Here is a 24,889-nt window from a genome sequence, read left to right on the forward strand (position 1 = left end):
GCATTTTGATAGCAATACGTGCCAGACTCAATTACCAAAGCAAAAAATAAATTAGCTTTCTGCTCTCTTTTCCGCTGCCAATATAAGCCTAGAGAAGAAAGCATCGGACTGAGATTTCCCAGGATAGGAATCAAGGTGACCCCTCACTCATCATTGCTGATTAGTTTTCAGATACCTGCTTCTGTGGTGTCTGGCTGAAATGGCTGGCTGGGTGTGAACTTTTGCCAGTGGCCTGAGCTGGTCGACATGCCTCCAGTGAGCAGGTAGCATCAAAAGGCTCTACAACACTATGTGTCTGTGTCATCCTGTCAGTTTGGCCGCCATGGGGAAGTGGGTGAGGGGGGACTGAGGCAGATGTCTGTATTGTGTATCCATCACACGAGTGTTCTGTCCTCAGCTGTGCAACCTCACGTCTGCTGACAGCCAACAACACACAAAATGCCTTTTGAACAGCAACGGAGATCATGTTTTCCTCTGGGCTAACTTTTTTTTTCCAAGTGGCCGCCTACCTCTCGAAACCTCATATCACGTCTCTGTCTCTTTTTAAAAAAAATATTAGGATGTCTCCATTCTCGTGCAGAACATCCTGCCCACAACCTCTCAACTGAGCAATTAAGGCAGCTCCCTCCCCACGTAAATCATTTATCTCTTTCAGGAGTGTGAGCATGTTTACAATATTCATCATGTTCCTCTTACTCATGCTCCAAGCTCTGAGAGTGTAGGAAAGAGTTACAATGGTTAAAGGTAGCAGTGAGAGCAGCAGCAGGGGGAAAAACCAGCATGAGTTGGCAGCAGTGTGGAGAAGAAAGCATAGCCATGATGTGTTGAGTGCATGGTGTGGTCTGTCATGGACATGGGATGAAAGACAGTGTGGGTTGAGAACTTGTCAAGGTTGTTTTTAAGAGGTAAAAGTACACCCTGCTGAGCTGAACTTAACCATAATATCTGAGGCTGAAGTGCTTGGCTTGGAAGCCCGCGGACACACCGGGTTAAACTCCGGAATGCAGTGAATTTAAAGCCGCATGAGGTGGCGGGTTGGCTGCTATCTCCTTCCGTGGAGCCCATTCTCGTAGCCTGCTGCTGGGGGAGTAAGCATGAGAATTAGCATGATCACACCTCGTAGGTTTGCCATACACCAGCTTTGTTATCGCGGATCTCGAGTGTACAGATGGGAAGAAGTGTTGAGTGGCGAGGGTTTGGAGTGTGAAGTACAAACAAAGCCATGTTGAAGCAGGAGGGTGGGGTGAAGGAAAGGAACGCTGTTGTAGTTTGGGACAAGGCCGTTAAGTCCAAGGGCAAGGGTGGCAGCTGTAAAACCCGGCGAAATTAGATCAGAAATCCACCTCACCATGACGTCCCTTCATCATAGGATAATCCTCGAGACATGAAAAGACGAGCCCTATCTCCAATCTGAAGGAAATCTCTATTCCCCAGATTCTTCAGCCGTCTAATGCCAAGCTGACACGCCCTTCACGCATCTGCCCACGCTCCCCTGAAGTCTATGTGTACTTTAGATAAGCAACAGGAACAAGGTAACGCATGTGGGGCTTTCTCATGTGCATATAGTGAAAAATAGCAGCGTGCAAAGCTCCAAATCATGAACATTGTATCGGTTACAAGGTTGTGTAAAGGGTCATGATGGCTTCTAACTGAAACATGTCTGTTTTTGCACACAACAAATAAGAAGACCACTTATCTGTGAGTGCCAGTGTTCTATTTGTGTCTTTCTCATGTGCGTCACACCCACTTTATGACCAAGAAGTTTACAAAGTCCACTCCACAGGATGGAAATAAAACAGTGCCAAACAGTCAGCTTCTCAAAGTGAAAGTAGGTCTAACAGACAGAGCAATGCAATGATTTAGATTACATCGTGTTTTTGGCAGGGACAGCAAAAGAAAAAGGACATTTACAAGTCACTTAAGATTAACTACGCGCAATGAACCAGCAGCACATACACTATTCATGTATCAGCTCATTTAGTGCTGCTTTTCTGTTCGCAGGCTGCAGACAGGAGGCACGGGATTGCTTGTTGCTTACAAGGATTATGGTTTTATTTTCAAAATGAAAATGACAGAAGTCAGTAATCCAATGCAAAGGAAACAAAAGAGACTGGGGATGAGTTCAAATTCATTTGACCTCAAAAAATATTGCAGCGCTCTCTGAAACGCAGGGCACGCTTCCAGGAGACGACATGGTTTAAACTATCAGAGAAAACTGTGCAACAGTAACAAAAAAAAAAAAAAAGGACACGATGAACTTTAGCTCACCCAAAACATGCAGGAGCTTAACAGCTCAGTGCTCACCACCTCCGTTTCTCAGTTGGTCAGAGGCTATTTCACCGGATCCAAAAATACTCAGAGTGGATCTCACCGCAAAGTTTCATTTCCAGAGCCAGTGGCCTATTACCAGCAAAAAAGGGGAATTCATGGGAATGCCTGCTTTGTTTGTTATTCTCTCCGTTTCCCTTGTATTACAGAGTATGAGTTTGCATTCGGCTTTGGGGATTGTTTTGCAGAATCCTCAAACACTGACATGACCTGAATGAGAAATGTCTCCTATTCACTTGCCCTGAAAAGAGCATCTATGATGAAGAAGTGTGGTACGCTTGTCTTTTTCACCCTTGCGGGGAGCAGGAGAAAACATTTATCACCACTCTCCTCCGTGCAGATAAGGTGTCTCTATTTATTCAGAGTGGGAGAGATAAACCCTGAATGAAGCATTGTGGGGCACAGAGAGGAAAGGGAGAGAGAGAGATGGTGGAAAGAGGGAAAAGACAAGGAAGCAGCTTGGTTTTCAATTGCTTCTGTGTGTCCGTGTGAGCAGATGGCATCTATTGGAAAACCATCCCTGCTTAGTCAGGAGACTAGAGCTTGACCCCCTGCTCTAACCCCCTTCTAGCCACCACCACTGCCACCAGCAGCCTCTTTTCCTGCCTCCACGTGCCCCCTGCCCGCACTAATCCATTCCCACTATGAGACCGCTTGTATAATGTTATCTAATAGGAATAATCCCCAGGAGACGGAGCATCCTATGTACAGTAGGTCTGCTCGCATGGGGCGGAAGATAGCAGAGGGCTGGGGATATATAAAAGAGCGATTTAGAAAGACAACAAGGCAGTACAGTGGTCAGATGAGGGCCGCGCCAGGGACTGAGGGATACAGACTGACAAAACTGCACAGGAGACTCAACAGGGACATGAATAGTGCTTCTGTCTCCTTGTTCTCGTCACAAGAAAGAGAGGAAAGGGCAAAGCAAACAAGAGGCAATGCTCACTGCTACTCGTGTCCTCTCAGCTGTTGATGTACAGCCTACTGTCCAGAGGTGAAGAGCACAGTTCACGTGCCCATTTCTCACTGAAATTGCCTGTGTGCAGGGACAGACGGCTCCTTGTGAGGTGACTGGGCAGATGCTGTGGCTGCAATGCTCCTGAGATGAAATGGTTTAGGGAAGAGCATGTCTACAGGGGGCTTTTTCCTCTCCAAACAGCTGTTGAGTTTAACAGAAGAGCAACTTTGCACCCAGACATGACTACAACTCATGACACATTTCATCATTCCTGTATGATAGCACTGCTGTGGGTGGTATCCAAGTCTTCGTTTGATATTTTCAAAGCATTTCATGTTTATTATGACGCTTTGGTTGTTCGTTAAGCATATGTCTTGTAGTAGTGCCACGACAAATTAAACTAACGTGTACAGAGCAGCGCTGTTCTGGGCACTGGGTCCGTTTTACGCTTCCGTGCCGTATCGATAGGGCGTATGATACACTATTAAAACTTGGTGCTCGCATGCAACGAGGTTTGAAATTGATAGCAGCCCCACTTCCCCGGGATACAATAGCTTCCCCGGAACTCACCTTGGAGGAAAAACAGCGAAGAGAGTAGTTGCACAAGCGCGAACAGTCCAGTTACTGTAGGTAGAGCCCTCTGGTGAAATAGTAAAAAACAAAAAAGAAAAAAAAGAAAAAGAAACAAGTCCGTGATCAAGTTTACATTTTACTCTCCTCACGCGTCCTGCGAGGGGTTTCAGAAAGGCACTATTCCGTAAGAAACACGGGCTACTTGGATTTGTCAATTCCTGTTGAAAGGCGACCCGGGCAACTCCTCAACAAAAGACTCTGTGGGTTGAATATCAGGGACTTTCTCCACGCCCAGGTGCCGAGTCACATGGTAATTTCCAGGTGTGCGTGTGTGTCTCCAGGAACCGCGGCTCAGTTGGCAGCAACACACCTGTGGGATCCGCTCACGCGTTCGCCTTGACTGTCATCGCGTTTGAAAAACCGGGAGGTTGTACCGAGGGAGGAGAGGAAGAGGCGTGGAGGAGGGAGGGAGGAAGGAAGGGAGGGAGAGAAACGCGCACTGAAGGAGAACCAACGCGACTGGGTACGGAGAGGAATGATTCCCCTCCCACTCCACACTCACCGCCGGCGATGCAACTGTATGTGCGAGGAGACAGCAAGTAGTAGCCGATACACAGAGAGCGGAGGGAAACAAGTTGTGTCGTCTGTTCGCCGACGCACTGAGATATTTCCGCGGGCGGTGGGAGCGGTGGAGCAACCCCGCGCTGTGGTTCCCAAAGTGTGGTCCGGAACCAACATGGGGTCTGTGGGGGTGGTTCCTCCAGGTCATTCAAGGCTAAAGGAGAAATATATTCAGAAGGAGATGTTGGAGAGTAATGCTTTTAGTTTCACTCAGGTTTCCGCCCTGCCTCAGCTTACAGTTACATAATTCTGTCAAGTCATACGTAACAAAAAAGATGGTTTTAAAGAAAATGTTCTATGAAATAAGCAGTGATGGAGGAAATATTCAGTTCCTTGAGTAAAAGTACTATTATCACACTGAAAATACTCTGTTAAAAGTAAAAGTCCCGCATTGAAATGTTACTTTAGTAAAAGTATATTCAGGAAAACGTAATTAAGTATGAGAAGTAAAAGTACCCCATGCAGAAAAATCTGAAAAAACAAACAAAAACCCAAAACAAAGAACAACAAAACTCTCAAAATTACAAAAATGACTTAAAGAGGGAAAATGTACTTAAAGTATGAAACATCTAAAAAAAAAAAGAAAAACCTCTCAATATTATTTTTAAAAAATGACTTAAATCAGGAAGATGTAGCCTACTTAAAGTATGAAAAGTAAAAGTGCCCAATGCAGAAAAATCTACCAAAAAAAAACAAAGAACAAAATAATATATAAAAAGACTTTAAAAAGAAAAAAAAACTCTCAAAATTAATAAAAATTGACTTAAGTCCGGAAAATGCAGAAAAATCTAAAAAAAAAAAAAAGAAGAAGAAGAAGAAGAAGAATGATAATCAAAAAATAATACAAACCAAAATTATTTAAAAAAAAAATTGACTTAATGTTAATGTTTATCAAAATACTTGCCAATTAATTTTCTATCAAACAGCTAATTGAATAATCAACTGATCTGTAGTTATTGAAACTACTGGGTAGTTTCATTTATAACAAAACATATTATTTTATAAACTTACATGTTCATTCATTCATTCATCTTCTAACCGTTTCATCCTCTTGAGGGTCGTGGGGGGGCTGGAGCCTATCCCAGCTGACATCGGGAGAGAGGCAGGGTACACCCTGGACAGGTCACCAGACTATCGCAGGGCTGACACATAGAGACAGACAAACATTCACGCTCACATTCACACCTATGGACAATTTAGAGTTATCAATTAACCTAGTCCCCAATCTGCATGTCTTTGGACTGTGGGAGGAAGCCAGAGTGCCCGGAGAGAACCCACGCTGACACGGGGAGAACATGCAAACTCCGCACAGAGGGGCTCCCACGCCCGGGATTGAACCGGTAACCCTCTTGCTGTGAGGCGAGAGTGCTAACCACCACACCACCGTGCCGCCCAACTTATATGTTTTTATGAAAAAATCTTATTTTTTCTAGTAACTTAGTTTACTTTACTTTATTTGCACATACATGTACAGCAGATACAGAGAGAAAGAAATTAAAAGTTAAAACATTGTGCAGGAGAGGTTAGAAACCAAAAGTGGTTTTGAAGATACCTCCCCTATTAATAAACAACAATCATATTTAATCAGTCATATTTAGAAAAAGATAAAAGTGAAGATTGCACAGTTGAAAGAGAGTTCCAGACTAAGAAGTAATACAAAATTATTAGAGATGTACAATTTACAAAAAAATTACAAACGTATCAATGAAGCATTAAGTCTTTGCAAGTCCTTTTTAAATGTTTGACCTTTGTGACTCAAACAACGTACTAACTTTTTTAATATTTATATTTATATTTGTTTCCCTAGGTTTATGAAATTGAACTTGTTTTCTTTGAATCTGGCTTTTATGGCTCTGTGCTTGTATACATACATGTCTGTGTTTGTGAAGCACTTTGGTGGAAAACCTTTTTATATGAATAAAACAAACTTGCAACTTGAAGCTTGAATAACACATTAAGTATTTTCCACAACAGACCTTTTAATTTGTCACGGTAGGTAAAAACACTGATAAAACATTAGGCCTACAAAGAATATTAACAATGGCTCCGTTGTATTAAAGTGTCCCCGTAAGCCATGACAATGATTCAGCATGCACAGTATCAGGATGCTAAAACTGAAGCAGCTAAATGGAATTCGGTCATCATAAATCTGTAAGTTTATTGCTTTTCCTACTGCGACATGTCAAAACGTCTTCTGTGCAAAAGACATGTTATTGTGCAGGGTTTTGGAAATACTGAGGGGATCATGGGTTCAAATTTTCCCCACCTCAACCAGCTGATATTTGACACCATAATACCCAGTGGTGTCGTGGTGGCTGATGAGGTGGGTGTGCTAGCAGGTAGATGGGTAAGTTACCGATGATGAAATTGATATACTCTACTATATATACACCAATGTTTTTTGGCTGGTAGGTGGGTAAACATGTTCCTACGTATGCCCTTTGCTACACTACCGATAATACCTTTATTTCATTTTACTTAATGCCTGAAAATAGACACATTTTTAACACATTAACTCTTAAAGCCTGGGTCATAAACAGAGGGTCCACAACCCCTAGGGCGGTGGTTCCCAACTGGTGGGTCACAGGCCCATTCTGAATGGGCTGCAAGTAACCCATGAACATGTCAAGTTTGCATAAACACATTTCATTTTTAAGTATGGTGAATTTTAGGCACAGAGCTTTTGGTCTGAAGTGCTGTTTCCTGCTGTAGAGTCCATGATTAACGGACAACTACTTGACAGAGACAGCAAACTAGCTCGATGACATGGCCAAACGCAAAAATTATGCTGAATGAACTAAACTGTGTGGACCTTGAACTACTGACTGAGGAGAAATCGCACACTGTGGCTGGACTAGTTGGAAACCACTGCCCTAGGGGGGCTGTTAACTAACAGTACACAACAGAGGCTTACTGTTAGCGATATATCCCTGTGCAACTGTGTGAGCTAGCTAATGCTAACTAACTGTGCAGCATTTATTCATATCACATTATCCCAAGTGCAACTCAATTTTACACACTATAAGAAGTAGGAGGTCTCTGCTCTGTATCTCTTTCACCTGAGGGGTTGTTGAAACATAGAAAACCCTTGTCTCAAAGAATATCAGACACTCTTTAAAAACCCACAATGTGTAACTAGTACAAACAATACTGAAGACATGACCTCAGTGTCTGATGATAGCAACAGCCATTCCATTGAAGGTACTCACAACACTAAAAAATCCCCCGGAGCATGTGTCTATTCAGAAACACTCCACATATTTATACAGGACAATAAACAGACATCACCGTAGATGACGTTGCCAAACTTTGCTTTTGGGAGAAAACTGTTGACAGGGAGTTCTGTGTGTTATCCACAGAAAGAGGTTTTCTTTTAAATGTGATGTTTTGATTCTTTGAGCATTACCATCAGCAGCAGGAAGCTCCCTCTAAACCAAATGAAACCATTACTGGAACATGTCTTGCCCAAAAACTGACCCTTTAAGGTTGATTAAATGTGATGTAAGCTAATAGAGGTATTACTATGATCATTGTTACTGTTATGCTTTAGTGTTTGTGCTGCTGTGATGATGTACGGTATAATGTGAATTATATTGTTGTGTTGTTTTCCTGTACTTTTAAAATCAGGCTTCATTTTAAAGCGTGTAATTTATCTAAAAGCCCACATAGGGACAATAACAGCGAATTAGCTGTCACTATGAATTCTACGCGCAACAAATCTGTTATATTTTAAGTGGCTGAATGTAATGACGTTAACTGCACTTTCCCTGTCAAATAAACAGCTAAATAAAACATAAATAAACCATTGGTATTGCTTGCAAATGAGCACAGATTAATTTGGAAAGGGAATTTGGGGACATTGCTTTGGTTTAAAAATATTTTCAAGAGCAACCACTCCTCACTTATTTATATTTCACTGAGCCCCATTCCACTGCGTCCTTACAAGAGCTGTATTAGTAGTCATTATAACACAAATTATTGGTGTGCTCACTGCACCTTGGCGGCTGAATCGTTAATCACGAGAAGTATAATTTTGAAGCTCTTAAGTCAAGCTAAGTTTTAGAAAGTGCAACAATCCTTCATTGCCGCTTGAATGTGTAACAAGCTTTGATCAGCCATATGTTTAGGTCTTTTTTTAGAAATAAATTCCCATATTTTTTGCCTCATTCATGCAGCATGGGGATAAAAGTTGCTTTGATTTCAGATATGGACCATATGTGTGTAAGTGCTACTCAGGCTTGATTGGCTCTATCATCAACCGAGAGGTTACTTGAATAGCTTATTTTTGCCGTAGAGCCTAATAGCATGTAACACTGCAATTTGGCACACTGAGTTTTGTGACTCCGTGTCATGCCTTGTTGTGTGGCTGGGTGTCAGTTTTGTGAGTGATTTATGGGCATGCAAATGAGGCTGTCTGTTTGGGGAGATGTGCTGCCTTTGCCCAGTGGGCCCTGGAGCGAAAGACTGGAGACTGCGTGGGTGTGAGTCAGTCCCTAACTGCTGACACAGGCATGGAGCTGGCAGAGATTCACAGAGCAAGATGGGGAGATGGCCTTCACAGGTCCTCACATTGACTGATGAGATCAAGGAGAAAGTAGGCCAAGCCAGACAAGTGTCGGGCAAACAGACACCCAGAGATAGAGTGAGAGAGACAAACACTTCCCAATCACAAACAGAGCTGGGAGAGTGGAATGTGGCGTGGTAGAGCTGGGTTGTTTTGGGTCTGAGTTCAATATGTCCAAACCTGTTTGTCTAAAGAGTAATGAGGATGCTGAGTCTGGGCACATGCTAGCCCAGGGGATGTCGGTAGCCAGGAGAGGCAGAGTCAAAGCTCTCTAAATTCACTAAAGAAGTTCACTTTGTTCTACTAGATAGCCTGAGTGTGATGACATTTTGATCAATGTGCCTATACCTTTCTGCAGCTTGCCTTTATGTTGCTTGAATAGTGATGATCTGTTATCGCACCGGTGTCAAACAGCACCATTTGTCATACAGTGTCCCTCAGCAGGTCCGGACTGTAAAATGTTTTGACTATCAACACATTATACAGCCTAATTTATGACACACTGTTTCAGTTGTCCATAATGATGTAGTGGTCATATCACACTCAAGGTTCATAGTTCAGGGGCTGTTTGCCATGTGGACAGACTGCCCTCTGTTGGCAGCAGCTTGTATTTCTCCATTAACTAACAGAAGGGCAACACCTATACAGCATTTGTAGGGAGTATACATTTAGTAAATACTTTATAATATGCTATGCTGTAGTTGTACGCAGCTATGAGGACATTTCTGAGGGTTTATTAATGTAAAATATTTGTCAATATGTAAAACTTCCTGCAGACATTTCTACGACTGTGTTTTACTATATTGTCATTCATTACCTGTTTTTACGCCAGCCCCCTGCCAACCGCAGTAATAATTTTTGACTTATAGTTGTTCACAACTAGATTATAGTGAGTTATAACCCATTAATTCAATATCTATATACTGATTATAAATGCTAAATAGACATACTTAATGGTCCAATGTGTAGGACTAACAGGGATATATTGGCAGAAATGGAATATAACATATTAAGTATGTTTTCTTTGGTGTATAATCATCTGAAAATAAGGATTGTCATGTTTTTGTTACCTTAGAATGAGCCATTTAGATCTACATAGGGAGCGGGTCCTCTTCCCTGGAGTCTGCCAATTTACGTCGCCAAGTGTCTATAGTAGCCCAGATCAGTCAAACCCAAAAAACACTAGCTTTGGATAGGGCCATTTGTATTTCTGAATTTCAAATTTCTGCAGTGGCCACCATAGCTAGCAGCCTCTCCGCGTAGCATGAGAAAAGCTGTTTTATTCAAGCAGATTTAAATCACCTGGGGTCTCTTTTATAAACTTTGCGTACGCACAAAATGAGGCCTGAAACGGCGTGTGCCATTTCCCATGCAAAAGTTGTGACCTATAAAAACAGACTTGATGGAAGAAAATTTGACCCATGCTTTGAAAAAATTGGGAGACGGGAAATTGGCAACACAGATGGTGAGGTGGAGGCCCGAGTGTAGAAATTGTCAAATATTTTTGGTTCACCAGGTTTAACAGTTTAAGGCTTGTTTTGGAGAGGAAGAAACATCAGCGGACAGTTCAGCTCCTGGTAAAAACCTCCTAAGTGCCTGGATCAGAAAAAAGTTGAGCACACATTAGCAGGTGCTGGGCTAGCAGCTTAGGTGAAACCAGATTTGTAACACATAACTGCTTTATTCAGTATATTTTGTCACCTGGTCCATTTGTTTTTTGAGAGAAAGAAACCTCTGCAGATAATTCAGCTCCCTGCAAAAACCTCCTAAACAATGCACACTGAAGGAATTTTAACAGGGAGAAGTTTCAGCTGGTTGCAATCTGTAGTCCTTACCGCTATAGATGGCACTAAATCTCCCTAAATCTTACACCCTGCTCCTTTAAACTAAAGTGTTGCCAACGCGATTACTTGTTAGTTTCACATTTAGTATCCATCATTACTGTGTGAGGACTACAACAACAAAAGAATAAAATACCTAATCACAATCCAACAGTTTAACACTACCATTAACAAACAGATAAATCAATCTGATTTACAGATATTTAGACTCATATTTACTGCAGTGATGCTGTATTGTTTTGCATTATATTAATAACACTGCACGCCCACTCTTGCTGTCTGACCCTGTTTCCATTATGCTGCATTAAATTAATATATTTTTCATAGTTACATAATAGCAGGTATATTACATGTGTTAAACAGAAGGCGTTTGAGGCATGGCTTTTTTCTAACATGATTGTGTGATTAAGGAAAATAGTCTACATTTTCACCCAAGCAGTTTTAAAGCAGTTTCACATTAAAAATCTGGGGTTTCCGACGCTGCTAGTCACGGAAGGGCTGCTAACTATGGTGGCTGATGCGAAAACGCCCTGTTTAGAGCCTGTATTTAGTTTGTCCATTCTGGGCCACTGTAAAAACATGCCGCACTCCACGGATGAGGACCCAATCCTTTTGTCGATATAAATGGGTCACTCTAAGGTAACGAAAACACTACAAAATTTATTTTCAGGTGATTATACGCTAAAGAAAACATACTTATTATATTATGCTCCATTTTTGCCAATATATCCCCCTAAATCCTGAACACTGGACCTTTAAGAGTAAAAGCAGGGTTACAGTTTGGGAGCTATTTGGGTTTTTTTCAGTGATATCAGCTGGCATATGCAGTCCCAATGCATTAATTCCCCACTAAGCAACTTGAGACTTTCACAGAGTTAGTTGTGTTAATCATATGACATTTGGTAAATAACATACACCAGTTGGTCTTGGCTGTCGTACAAGAATGCATCGTAGTCCCATCACTGCATTCATCTCCAGTGCAGGTGGCCAAAGTCAACACTGGGAATAATAAATGGCATCAGATCACTTGTTCAGGTAAAGAAACAGGACATTGTTGTATTAATCACACTCTCACAATTATACCCTTGGTTGTGCTCTTGCTATGCATCTGTGTTGTCAGTACCTATCAGTCTTGTTATTTATTGTATCACCAGGTGAATGTTGCCAGATATACTGTAGTGACAATCCTAAAGATGCAGAGATAACAGATGGAGCTGCTCACAGACACAGGAAACTGTCATGGTGGTGAATGATAAAGGTGTGAAGAAAGACTCAACGGGGAGACAGAGGAAGGTTATTTACAGCGTACGGCACACTCCGATTTGACTGGCTTCCTGACCTAGCTAAGTGTGCCTCCAGCTGTCAATATGACTTATAAGTAATTACATAGGGGAGGGAGGGGGGAAGGGATGTGTGAGAGCGGCCGAACGATGGCCACTGTATGCAGGGCTCAGATCCTCTGCAAAGGCATGTGTGACAAGGAGACATCAGGTTTGGCATAAAACGGACAGACAGGCTTATGGTGCCATTCTGACTCAGTCTGGGAATAACCACAAGCTGGGAATAGCAGGGTGGCAGCAGTGTGTGGGTTGGTGCGAACAGTCTGCAAGCATGTGTGTGCCGGAGAGAAAGAGAAACAGAATATTTGAATTGCAAGACTGATGTTTAAAGACGCCGGTTGAATGCAGAGCATACTAAACCTAAAATTGAAATGTATATATTGTACATATTGCTGTCTGGCATTGAGGAGTGAAACTAAAATACTAATGGAGCAATGTGTGTTTGACCTTGAAGTTTGGGGAGAAACTAAAAGGCACCATGAGCGACATTTGTCTTCTCTTATCAGATGTCCCCTTGCTCTGGCTGAGCTGTCACTTTACACAAGAAAAATGTCATTGTTTTCCTCTCCCTGCTCATAACAGAATCTAATCACAGTTTGCCCAGCTCATCCTGTATTGTCCAGGTGGCCCCACTCTGAGAGAGAACAGAGGGACTCTCAGCATCAATAAATGCCCTTAACCAAGCTGATGTGATGTAGCCCAGATTACACAATGCCCTGCGCACATGCAGCTACACTCGTGTGTAGGTAAACAAGTACACACCTGCTTGCTTACACCATATCCATTCCCTATTGAGTCAGTAATATCAGTAATTTAAAGAGGTTGTGTGTCCTTGACAAGGTCTGTAAAAGTGTGATTATAGGGAGAAAGCTGCACTGTGTGGTCTAAGCTGGATCAGCCTAGTTGGCACAAACACAGCCTACAGACTTTACTGACAAGCTTACATTTCCCCCAAACCAAAACTGTCTTACTTAACCTACTCCGAGCTGCTTCACATATTGTAAAATAGGTTAGATCGTGACCCAAGTATGACATTGATTTTCTTTTTCCTCTCTTTTTTTGAGGCCTGTGATTGATGGTTCTGGGGGAAAACAGCTCGCAGCATGTTGAAGACCATGGGCTGCCCACTGAGCCCCTTTTGGATGGCATGGTATTATGTGGGCTGCCCAGCAGCCTGTGCTGAATGGCGGAAACAGCTAAGCCATCTGTTACACTCTATTTTCATCTCTCAGCCAACCAGCGGGGAGAGCCACGGCCCAAAGGGACTTCGACTGCTCTCACAGAGTCCTATTTGTTCAACAGGTCAAGTCTAAGCCCTGCAGTGAGCGACCACCAAACCAGATCTCATTTATGGCACAGCCCAGGTGATTACAAAACCTCACACGTCGCTTGACTGGGCAGAGCCGGTGATAAAGAAGAAAATACTAATACAAAAAGTAATCAGGTGCCTCAGAGAATTAGAGGAGATTATTACTGTCACAGTTGTTAAATGACCACAACCGAATGTCCCCGCAAATGCTTTTTAAGCCAGGTTAAAGGGATCATCTTGTGAATTTAACTCAGTTCATGTAATGTGTTTCACGGGTTGAGAAAAGAGAAATTTGGGCTTTCCAGGTGAGGATGAAACAGAGGCTGGCAGGATTCATTTGAGATTACTTGGCGCAAACATGGTGTAATCCCCTTATCTGCGTACTTACCTGTCCCTGACAGTGATCCAAGCCTACCTCTATGAACCTCATTGGCCTGACATTCTGGCAGGAGCAAATCCCTGTCTAATGTGTCAGCCCAGGCAGCTTTAGCACCTGGCACGCCAATGCTTATCTGCTGAGCACCCAAAAGCACCTGCATTATCCCACTGAAGCTTCACAACAAGTGAAAGGGCTCCTAATATCCACACAGTGAAATTACAGTTTGTGTCGTATCATAAACACAGTGTGCAGAGTGCATACCATTACTAAGGGCTTATGGCCTGCTCAGAATTCACGTACAGTATCAGACACCCCCATTTAAGTATCCTTTCTCCTGGTGGATGGCTCTGAGAGGATATTAGAACTGATAAAACAGGCTTGTTATTTTTAAATTAATGAATGGTCTAGCGCCTCTTTCTATCACCAAGTCATTATATCCTTCCTCAAACAATAATCCTAAAACCTCCATTAAAATGTTATTGTTAATCCCTAGACCCATACGGTTTGTTAATCCGGGCAGGATTCTAGGTGTTTATTTTGTCATTTATTTTTCTCCTGCAACTCTGAACATGACTAGTTACCCTGTTAAAATGTAATAAGTAATGCAACTATTTTAATTACTTCATAAAAGCAATGTGACGTATTATGTTTGATTACTTTTAAGTGATTTTTTAAATTGTTGTTTTAAACTGGGCACTTAATTTAAAAAAAAAGGCCTGAAAACATCAATGTAAACCAGGCAGTGTAAACAGTACTCAACTCTATTTACTGTCAAACTTAAAAGTTCTTCAGTATAATGAATATATAATGTTATATCCCTCTGTGGTGCACATTATGATGCATAAAAAAATGTTTGTAATGTTTCTTGTCATAAAATAAACTACCTCTTCCTTGAAGAGTCATAGAATAATATTGCATTTAGTCTGTTTATGGAAGAAAAATGTGTGTAAAATATAAGTACACAGTATGCTCTGCAAAGAGGATCACAAAGTGCACTGTTATAGTAGACTATAGAGCGTAATAGCTTGGACTTTATCACCACTAACATTGTTAAATATATCTGGGTTAATTTGTAGAGACAAATGGAGAATTATGATGATCGTTATGCCGTTGAACAGTATATAAACCTAAATACAGAATACCAAAAACATGGTGTGGTACGGTGTTGCTCCAAGGCAACATTTGTTCACAACTCATCTGTTATTGTGAACCCGTTTTTCCAGATTGTAAAATGACAGAAAAAGATGTTTTCGGACCATTACTGTGGAGAGAGTTGATGAACCATGTGAGGAAGGCCCGGAAAGAGGGGCTCAACATAGCCTCCAGAAAGTCATGTTATTATATAGACAGTGCTATTTGTTTTCCTCTTTTGCAGCATAGTTGAGGATGTACTGTGTTAGAGTAAAAGGCCAAAAACGAGTATGTTACCACAGAGGGATATTCCATATATCAGCCTGTTACCTAAAAGAATATGTTGGCATGTAAACCATTTGTAATCACCAACATTTTGCTTTATAACTGTGACTGATTCAGTGACATTTATTTTGGTAATTTAGTTACAGTACATAACTCAATTACACCTAACATCTAACTCCACAATGCTGCTTTGCAACCTTTAGTTAATCGTTTGGCTTTATATTTAAATGAGAATTTGAAGGGGGACATGGAAGAAATGTGACTTTTTTAAACGGGTAAATAACTGGTAAAACTTATGAATCGCAGCTGCAGTTTCTCTTTAAAGTTTTCTCAGCGATATTACCCATTCAAAGTCACAATGCCTCCATAGTTAGCAGTCCAAAGTCGTCTCTGGCTCAGTGCTTGAAATTAATGAGCTTCTGCAAACATGGATTTTGTTAATGCAATATTTTGAAAGGCAATACATTACAGCACAAGCACAAAAAGCGAAAGCGAAGAGTCGCTCAATCAATTTCCGGCCCGGCCATTTTTCATCCTGTTACACAACTTCAGCTTCAGCATCACAGGAGAGCATCTTCTTTCAATGGCTACTGTCAAAATGGATGTTACTTGTCACTCTGGACGACATGAATGGATTAATTACTTTGTATTTTGGATTTAACTCGTTGGATTAACGCTGAACTTTTTACTCGACGTTTGACTTCTTGTGTAAACTTGTAAAGGTAACGGCACCCAGGTGAGAATACTTCAGTCTCAAGCTTGAATGCCTTTCGGGGTGGGGGGGCAGCTAGTTTGGCACGGTATATCATTAGTACAAACCAGACTACATTCAAATAAAGGCTATTATTATTATTATTATATATGCTGCAGCATTGTTTCTTATGATAATTTTAAACTTGTCTAGTCGGCTATTTTCGTGTCAGTTAATTAACCAACGGCTGAAGTGACGTAGACATTCTACTAAACATGCTAAATACACTGTGTGGCAACGTTAGCTTTTTGAGCCTCCTTCATTAACACAGTTTTAAAGATGTATTTTGTGTGGAAGTAGGTTACACATTTAGTTACTCTACAAACAACAGGCCTTCACAGGGAAAATAGAGCACAGTTACCTTTGTCTACACCGACATCTGGTGGCGTCTCAGTAGCATAGCCTTGTGGAGGGACGAGCTGGTGCTGTGTCTGTATACACGGAGCCATGACGGGCGAGAAGCAGTTTCTGTGTCGTTTGAAAGCTGTTACTCGAAATACATGTTTGAATTCTACGTTAATTTTTTTTTACGTTTATCTCAAAAAGCATACCTGGACTTTGTCGCTACACAGAAACGCGGTATTTTAACCCGGGTTTCTTTGCATGTAAGCGCTGGCAAACTGGTGTTCGCGATTGCAGGTTAGGTCAAACGGGCCACCGTAGGCTGTCGCCGCTAACAGTCCTACAAACCAATATCTGAAATATTTTAAAGAATACATAATTTTGTGTGTCACCGATTTACGTGCGTTATCTTTACAACTCATAAAATGTCTGCTCGCTTTTTAATGTGTGAAAAATGTACGTTTGGGGCTGTATTGATGTTATAATCAGTATAAGGAAGATGATATCCCATGGTGCATTGCGCTACGGCGAGATTTTAAAGTTAATATAAGCCTACAACAAAGAAACTACAAAAAGCAGCAGGTTGGGATCATAGATAAAATGTCTTTGATTGTACACAGAAAACAGTGTGATTGTCTTGAATTGAAGAAAAAGTACCGCGACTGAACAATGTATTTCGCAGAATGACTCCTTTCACGTTAAGGTTGAATCTCTAGCTTTGCGCAGTGGCAGTATCGTAGCCTATGAGGTTTATCCGAGGCGCGATTATTGCTAGTTGAAAACTTTACCCAATACCCCGCCTTGACGACTTGAAATATAGTCGGCAATGGCAATTTTTGACGGTCTCTAAGGAGACTGATAATGCTGTTGAATGAAAATATTAGGAAGTGTCCATTTTTAGAGGGGGATAAATGTACATATTTACCATTACTAGCAAGACAACAAGTCGATACTGTCAATTCAGTCAAATTATTTATCATGTTCAGGCCACACGAGGCTTAAATATCATTTATGTTACGCCAAAATTAAGGGGCGCCATTTGGCGACTTGAAGTAAAGCTGGTATGATAACTACCCTTTTTTCTTACCATCTGTGGAAAAGCATCTTAAATCTAATCCAGAACCTCCACAATACGTTAATAAATAGTCCTACCTACCCAACTATAGCCACAAAGCAAGTTCTCCTTAACATTTAATACAATTCGTCACCCCACACAAACTGTAGTAGGCCTATATATAACATTTCGTGTAAAGTGTAATTTAACTCGACGTTTCCTAACCAAACAGTAAAAATTAAAGTAATATCCGTATACAGCCTTACTACAATACTTTCCCTTACAGCCATTCTATAATATGCATGTTAAACCCTAACTGAGGTGTGTGTAGATCTGACACTGACCCCATCCGCTGCTTTCTCAGGGTAGCTTTGCGCAGTGGCAGTATCGTAGCCTATGAGGTCTATCCGAGGCGCGATTATTGCTAGTTGAAAACTTAACCCAATTCCCGCCATGACGACTTGAAATACAGTTGGTAATGGCAATTTTTGACGGTCTCCAAGGAGACTGATAATTTGTTCAAAGCAAGAAGACTTGTATATAAGATCCAACACTTCTCTGAGTCATATCATACATCTGTAGTTCTCACTCTGCACCAGCAGAGGTCAATGGTGTTCTATGACTATATCTACATAAGGCTAGCACATTATCACTATTATGTCTCTTCATGTTTAGACACAGCTGCATACTCTTATTTTTCGTCTTAATTTTTAATATTAGAAATATCAACTCATACCTGGGCTCATCTATTAGAAATTTGTATTAAACTTTACCTTACTCATCATCTTAATTTATGTTTTATTTGCACTGTCTAAATTTGCATTCTTTTCCCCTTTATACTGCAACTGCAGCACACCAATTTCCCTCAGGATAAATGCTGTAATTTTTAATATTTTTTATAAAACATATTCAGGCTACATCAGGTGAAAATTATATTTTGGTTTTGGCAAAATAAATAGGTCCTACCCTGGCGATCCCAAGTAGAGCTGGCTGGATATATCCCTTTTTTCTAAACTTTTTGTGAAAAGTATCTAATGTCTCACAGAGCCCAAAGCTTGCCTAAAACACAAATTATTGGTCCCACCTTCCCAACTATAACCTCAAGTCACATTGACCTAAACATGAAATATTTTTTAAACCCACACAAACTAGGCTACAGCATGAAATTAACAGTTACACCCAATATAAGTATAATTAGATTTTTCAAACTTACTAATGAAAGTAACATCAGTATACAGCCTTGGCAAAGGCAATTTTTGATGGTCTCTAAGGAGACTGAGGTATTGTTATAATTAAATTGTCTACTAAAGTAATTCAAATAGTGACATTAGAAGGCATAGTTTATATTACTTATATTACCCCACTAGAGATTATTGGTGTTTTAGATAAAGGTCTAAATGTACCTTCCCAAACATGCTGCCTCATTACTGTACATTACTATTACTATGTATCTTCATGTAAAGACACAGCTGCAGACTGTTATTCTGTGTCTTCACTTTTTGTTCCAGAAATCCCCACACAGGCCTATTTATGAGGTATTTGTATCAAACTTCAATTTACTGATAATATTTATTGTTTATATTTTATTTTATTTGCACTCTTCCACAATTTGTACCACAACTGCAACACAACAATTTCCCTCGGGATAAATAAAGTTTTACTTTATCTTATGTTAAAACGTGTGTATGGCCTATATCTAACATGTATCGTTTTACACAGGATGTCTGTGGAGTGATACTGTAAAGTATCAATTTTAAGAATAACATACTCAGGCTGCAGTGGGTGAAAACTATATTTTGATACGTCAAAACAAAGAGATGCTACTCTGGAGACCTCAAGTAGATCTAGTCTGTTGACTACCTTTTTTCTGTATTTTCCTTCTGTGAAAAATATCTTTAGTCTCATGCAGCCTAAAGTTGAGTCAGCCAGTGGCCCGAAACACGAATAATTAGTCCCGCCCACACAACTATTACAAGACAAGTTAATCGAAACAGTAAATACATATTCTTAACCAACACAAACTGAGCTAACATGACAGTAACAGTACATTTAAGTACACTTAAATCAACTTTTTTTTTTTTTTTTAAATATTCAAACAATAATAATTAAAGTAACACTCATATATAGCCCAACTGGTTTCCTTTACAGTCAGTACCCTAACTGAGGAGTGTGTAGATCTGACACTGACCCCCTCTGTAACTCAGTCACGGTATCTTTGCGCAGTGGCAGTATCGTAGCCTATGAGGTTTATCCGAGGCGTGATTATTGCTAGTTGAAAACTTTACCCAATACCCCGCCTTGACGACTTGAAATATAGTCGGCAATGGCAATTTTTGACGGTCTCTAAGGAGACTGATAGTCTGTTGAAAGTGAAATAATTAATCATTCGTAATAGTCCCAGTGAAATCCGTTAATATACGTAGTAGTAGGCCTATGTGTAGTATTACGAGTGATCTCAGAGTGAGGTTCTACTACAATATTGGTGTATAGTATTTTTATATTTTGTCTGTATTTCTATATATTTCAGTTTCGGTATGTTCAGATGTCTCTACATGTTTCCCCTGCTTTTAAATGCGTCTGGTATTTAGTTTAAATCAAGCAAGGCATGGTCTCAACATATCAGTCGTTCCGGTGTGGCTGAGTTGAGGGGAGCCTTAAACAGAGACGCACCGGAGCATACGTCATTTCCGCTTATAACTTCTTCCAACTGTTGTGTATTTATTTAAACGTAGTGGGTGAGTTTGGATGTTAACTTGTTTGTTCGTGACTATATACACGTTGAATACAAGTTATTACACGATCCGACCACAGTTACATTAAAACATGTTACATATTAAAACGGCCGCGTTGTCAAAGTATTGAAAGTTTAGGACAGATCTGTTTTTTTGTCTTTTCCAAACGTGCTGATCACTTTTATGGGGATGCGTCCGTAGTTTTCTCTGAAGATAACATTTTCTTAATTCACACAAACTGTGCCATAGCACGACAGTAACAGTTAAGCTTCTTTTTTTTCTTTTTTTTATAACCAAAAAGTAATTCAAGTTAGATTCCGTTACAGCCTGACTGGTTTCCTTTACAGTCAGCACCCTAACAGAGGGGTGTGCGGACCTGACACTGGTCCCATCCGTAGGTTTGTCAGGGTATCTTTGCGCAGTGGCAGTATCGTAGCCTATGAGGTTTATCCGAGGCGCGATTATTGCTAGTTGAAAACTTTACCCAATACCCCGCCATGACGACTTGAAAAACAGTCGGCAATGGCAATTTTTGACGGTCTCTAAGGAGACTGATGAACTGTAAAAATGACTTAAACTTTAACAGCCGTAACGTTTGAAACTGTGTTAATGCATGTAGTGATCACAAGTGATCTCACTGAATAAGATCCTACTATAATACTAGTGTTTAGTGTTGGTATTCTTTATCCGTATTCAGTCCGTATTCATGTATTAGTTTCGGTATGTTCATTTGTCTCTCCGCAGTTCCCCTGCTTTTAAAAATGCGTCTGATATTTACTTTATTAAATAAAACAAGTCCGTCTTCAACCACAATCGTCTTTTTAGCCCCAACAGTTAGTGTGGCTGAGTTGAAGGGAGCCTTAAACAGAGACGCACCGGAGCATACGTCATTTCCGCTTATAAGTTCATCCCACTGTTTTACATTTATTTAACGATATGGGTAAGTTTGGATATTAACTTGTTTGTTCGTGACTATATTCACATCGATTACAAGTTATTACACGATCCGACCACAGTTAGGTTAAAACATGTTACATCTAAAAACGGCCGTGTGGTTTTAGTATTTAGAGTTTAGGAGAGGTCTGTGTTTTTTATTTTCTATCCTTTTTCTAGACGTGCGGTTCACGTTTATGAGGATGCATCTGTAAAGTATTCATGACTTTTCTCTGAGGATGACGTGATATATATTTCTACATAATTATAACGATGTATTAGTTTATAAACTCGTACGTGAAACCACACCCCTTGTTGAAACCGTAACAGAGAGGTGTGTGGACAGAAGACATAACCCTGCCATTGACGCACTGTTGGTAGCTTTGCGCAGTGGCAGTATCGTAGCCTATGAGGTTTATCCGAGGCGCGATTATTGCTAGTTGAAAACTTTACCCAATACCCCGCCTTGACGACTTGAAATATAGTCGGCAATGGCAATTTTTGACGGTCTCTAAGGAGACTGATATTGATGTTGAAGAATAATTCGTAATTAGTTTTGTCAATAACGTCGAACACGTAAGGTTGCCAAAATTATGATTATGACACCTACACAGTTGAATACCATTAATAGTGAGATAAGAAGTCAATGCTGTCATCTCAACTTATTCAACAGCTTTAAAGGTGCTCAGGTCACACCTGGCGCAAATTACGTTTCTGATACGCAAAAATTAAGAGGCGCTATTTGGCGACTTAAGTTACAGCTGGTATGATGAATACTTTTTTTACCATCTGAGTAAAGTATCTTTAGTCTAATACATAGCATCCAAAAGGTCTCTATGGGGCAGTGGTTTTTAGAGTTTTCCAAAGTGCAAGCCCTAACCTCAAGGCACACCTGTATTTATATCTGCGCACAATAGCTTCTGTAATGTGTGTTATTACTCTCATCACAACATAAGACAATAAAAATAAGAAAAAAATAAGACAGGTTGATTCATGATACTGTCTACTTTATTTATTTTCTTTTAGTAGTAGGTCGGTACAAGAATTGTGGGCAACTTCAGCGTTCCATTAAATGTTTGACAGCTGTTGGGAGTTAAAATTTCACACGCTTTTTAATTTTTTTTTTCAAAGCTTCAGCATTTAACTGTCCTCACTCTACTCTAATTTTATTCTTGGGATGCATTTAAAAAACAGATTTCTGTGTGAGTTTTTATTCACTTATTTGTACATGCCAGGTCACCTTAAAACTATGCTATTTTACACAGTATCCTGGTCACAATGCAGTGTACTTGCCAGAACAGCAGAGGGCACTCTGTAACAGGATATGAGAAGGTGAACATGAGAAAATGGATTGTGTAGTAGAGGAACACACATTTTAAATCTTAAAACATGAGTCAGTTTGTTTTCCCACCAGATGATATATTATACATCATATATTATAGATACATTTTAAAGACATTACACAATTAGGAGTTCTTAATGATGATTGCTGCATCGTGACAGAGTTTGTGCTAAACAGTCTCCTGTGATTGAGATTTTTTCTTTAAAGGGAAAGACACATTTGTGCAGTCATGTTTTACCACCCTGTAGAGAACCGTAATTGCAGTGATCTCTGATTAGAAGAAGGGTGGGTATTAGGCAGTCACAGGGGTTGAGGTTTAATCAAGTCGGTCCTTTCATTAGGCAGATGAGCTCAAGCCTCCTGTCACCCCACGAACACCCTCTAACACTCTTGCTGTCATGCAGGCACACCTAATGTTCTCACTCTCTCACACTGTCCATACTTGTGATGTGGTTGTCATTTTCACCTTCAAAATTATATCTCTCATGCACTAAAAAATAAATATTGAACTGTAGGAAACTGTACCAAGGTCAGGAGTACCTTCTAAAATTGTACTGGAATACAACTAATTAAAATATTCCATCTTAATAATGTATTTTGGTCACATTTTGGTATTGGGATTACTGCCATCTATATTCAGTATAAGTCATTATAATCAGAGACACCGTACTATCATAAGCAATGTCAGCAGACTTCATGTAAAAGCAGTTATAAGCATGGTATCATCTACAATCCCTTAGTTAAAATGCCTTTTATTATGTAGATGTGTTTCTGAGCCAACATGTTGTTATCCCTATCAGTCATATTTTGCCATTTGGGCAGAGGCCTCAAATGTCACTAAAATGGCACCAAGGGCAGCCTTTTGCATTGTAACTTGATTCTGAAGGAGTCAGTAGTTAGAAGGGGTCTGCAATTAGGTTTAGGCAAGAAACTAGTTGGTTACTGTTAGGAAAAGATCGCGGTTGACCCTAGTCACGTGAAGTAATTAATGTAAGGTGTCTGTGGTTAGGTTTAGGCAATAAACTACTTGATTATGGTTAGAAAAAGCTTGCGGCTTTGGGTGCCACAAACATGGCAAGGAAGGTAGTGGCATGTGGCCATAAAACACCTGGCTTTGGGTACTACAAATGTGTTTGAAAAGGCAGCAGTGTGTCTCTAAAAAACACCCAGCTTTGAGTGCCACAGATGTGCCCAGAAAGGCAGCGGCATGTCACGAAAAATAAAAAAAAACCCGGCTTTGGGTGCCACAACTGATGGTGTTTGGTGCTAAGAAGTGGTCAGCAGTTAGGTTTAGGCAACAAAGCTACTTGCTTATGGTTAAGAAAAGATTTCGGATTTCGCTAAAAATATCAGCTGGCTTTGAGTGGCACAAATTCAGTACTATGAAAGGGTTGGCGGCAAAGTTTAGGCAACAAAAATATTGGTCCAGAAAGGCAGCGGCATGTGGCTAAAAACATCCCTCAGCTTTGGGTGCTGCAAATGCCGCAAACAATGGTGTTTGGTGCTAAGAAGGGGTCAACTGTTAGGTTTAGGTAACAAACTACTTGGTAAGGGTTAGGGAAAGATTGTGGATTTTGGAAAAAAACACCACTTGGCTTTGAGTGGCATGAATGCAGCGCTAAGAGAGGGCTGGCGGTAAGGTCTAGGCAACAAAACTACTTGGACAGAAATGCAGCAGCGTGTCACTAATAAAAATACTCAGCTTTGTGTGCTACTAAAGTGGCCAGACAGGCAGTGGCGTTTTGCTAAAAACACCTGGCTATTAGGGCGACAAATGCAACCAATGTTCTTGTGTTTGTTATGGTTAGGATTACACTCCAGATGTCACCAAAAAAACACCTGGTTTTAAGTGTCACAAACATGGCCTGAAAAGCAGTGGCATTTGCTAAAAAACACCCGGCTTTGAGTGCCACAAATGCCGTAACCGTCGATATTTGTTGGTCTTGAACAAAGTCAGATGTTTGTTGGACCCATCCACCCTGAATGGACTTTCACGCTCTTAAAACTATGTCCATTGCTCTGAGCTTCTAGTAACAATGCTGATGGGTTTACTCTGGAGTGTGGGGAAAGCCCAGTGTGTCCCACACAGATGTTAAACGATGCTCCTGGTGACATTTTAGTGGCACTGGGGACACTGCCCAAGCTGCGTATTTTAACGCTCTGGGAGAAAGACCAGGCTGCTCTGAGCAATCAAGTATTTTGCCAGAAGCATCTTAAATGTCATGATTCTGGGTTCAGTTTAGCATCTACAATAAATCAGATGTTTATATATTTGAAATTTGATTATTTCTATCCCGCTGCTTGTAATGTATCTTTCCTCCACCCTGGTAATCAAATTGTGTAGAGCAAAAAATGGATCATGTTCTCGGACAAATGGAGCATTTGGTTGTCTTTATCAAAGGTGAA

At 40.6% G+C, this 24,889-nt stretch overlaps 1 protein-coding gene and 5 non-coding genes across 7 annotated transcripts in view; 5 read left to right on the forward strand and 1 right to left on the reverse strand.

The window, feature by feature from the left end:
* plxnb2b (plexin b2b) overlaps positions 1-4,523 on the reverse strand; it is a 175,928-nt gene extending 171,405 nt beyond the window's left edge. For both annotated transcript variants that reach the window (XM_049573258.1, XM_049573257.1), the window contains exon 1: positions 3,857-4,523. The gene's annotated coding sequence lies outside the window, so the exon portion shown is untranslated. The remainder of the gene's footprint in view (positions 1-3,856) is intronic.
* A 12,613-nt stretch (positions 4,524-17,136) lies between these two features.
* Positions 17,137-17,277, forward strand: LOC125888170 (U4 spliceosomal RNA). The gene has a single exon (XR_007449303.1). It is a non-coding gene; the product is annotated as a U4 spliceosomal RNA (small nuclear RNA).
* Positions 17,278-17,843: 566 nt separating this feature from the next.
* Positions 17,844-17,983, forward strand: LOC125888155 (U4 spliceosomal RNA). The gene has a single exon (XR_007449288.1). It is a non-coding gene; the product is annotated as a U4 spliceosomal RNA (small nuclear RNA).
* Positions 17,984-19,687: 1,704 nt separating this feature from the next.
* Positions 19,688-19,828, forward strand: LOC125888153 (U4 spliceosomal RNA). Its single transcript, XR_007449286.1, has one exon. It is a non-coding gene; the product is annotated as a U4 spliceosomal RNA (small nuclear RNA).
* Positions 19,829-20,618: 790 nt separating this feature from the next.
* LOC125888154 (U4 spliceosomal RNA) lies at positions 20,619-20,759 on the forward strand. Its single transcript, XR_007449287.1, has one exon. It is a non-coding gene; the product is annotated as a U4 spliceosomal RNA (small nuclear RNA).
* Positions 20,760-21,520: 761 nt separating this feature from the next.
* Positions 21,521-21,661, forward strand: LOC125888171 (U4 spliceosomal RNA). Its single transcript, XR_007449304.1, has one exon. It is a non-coding gene; the product is annotated as a U4 spliceosomal RNA (small nuclear RNA).
* The last annotated feature ends 3,228 nt before the right edge of the window (positions 21,662-24,889 follow it).

This window comes from Epinephelus fuscoguttatus, linkage group LG4 (genome assembly GCF_011397635.1).
Source record: "Epinephelus fuscoguttatus linkage group LG4, E.fuscoguttatus.final_Chr_v1".
NCBI lineage: Eukaryota > Metazoa > Chordata > Actinopteri > Perciformes > Serranidae > Epinephelus > Epinephelus fuscoguttatus.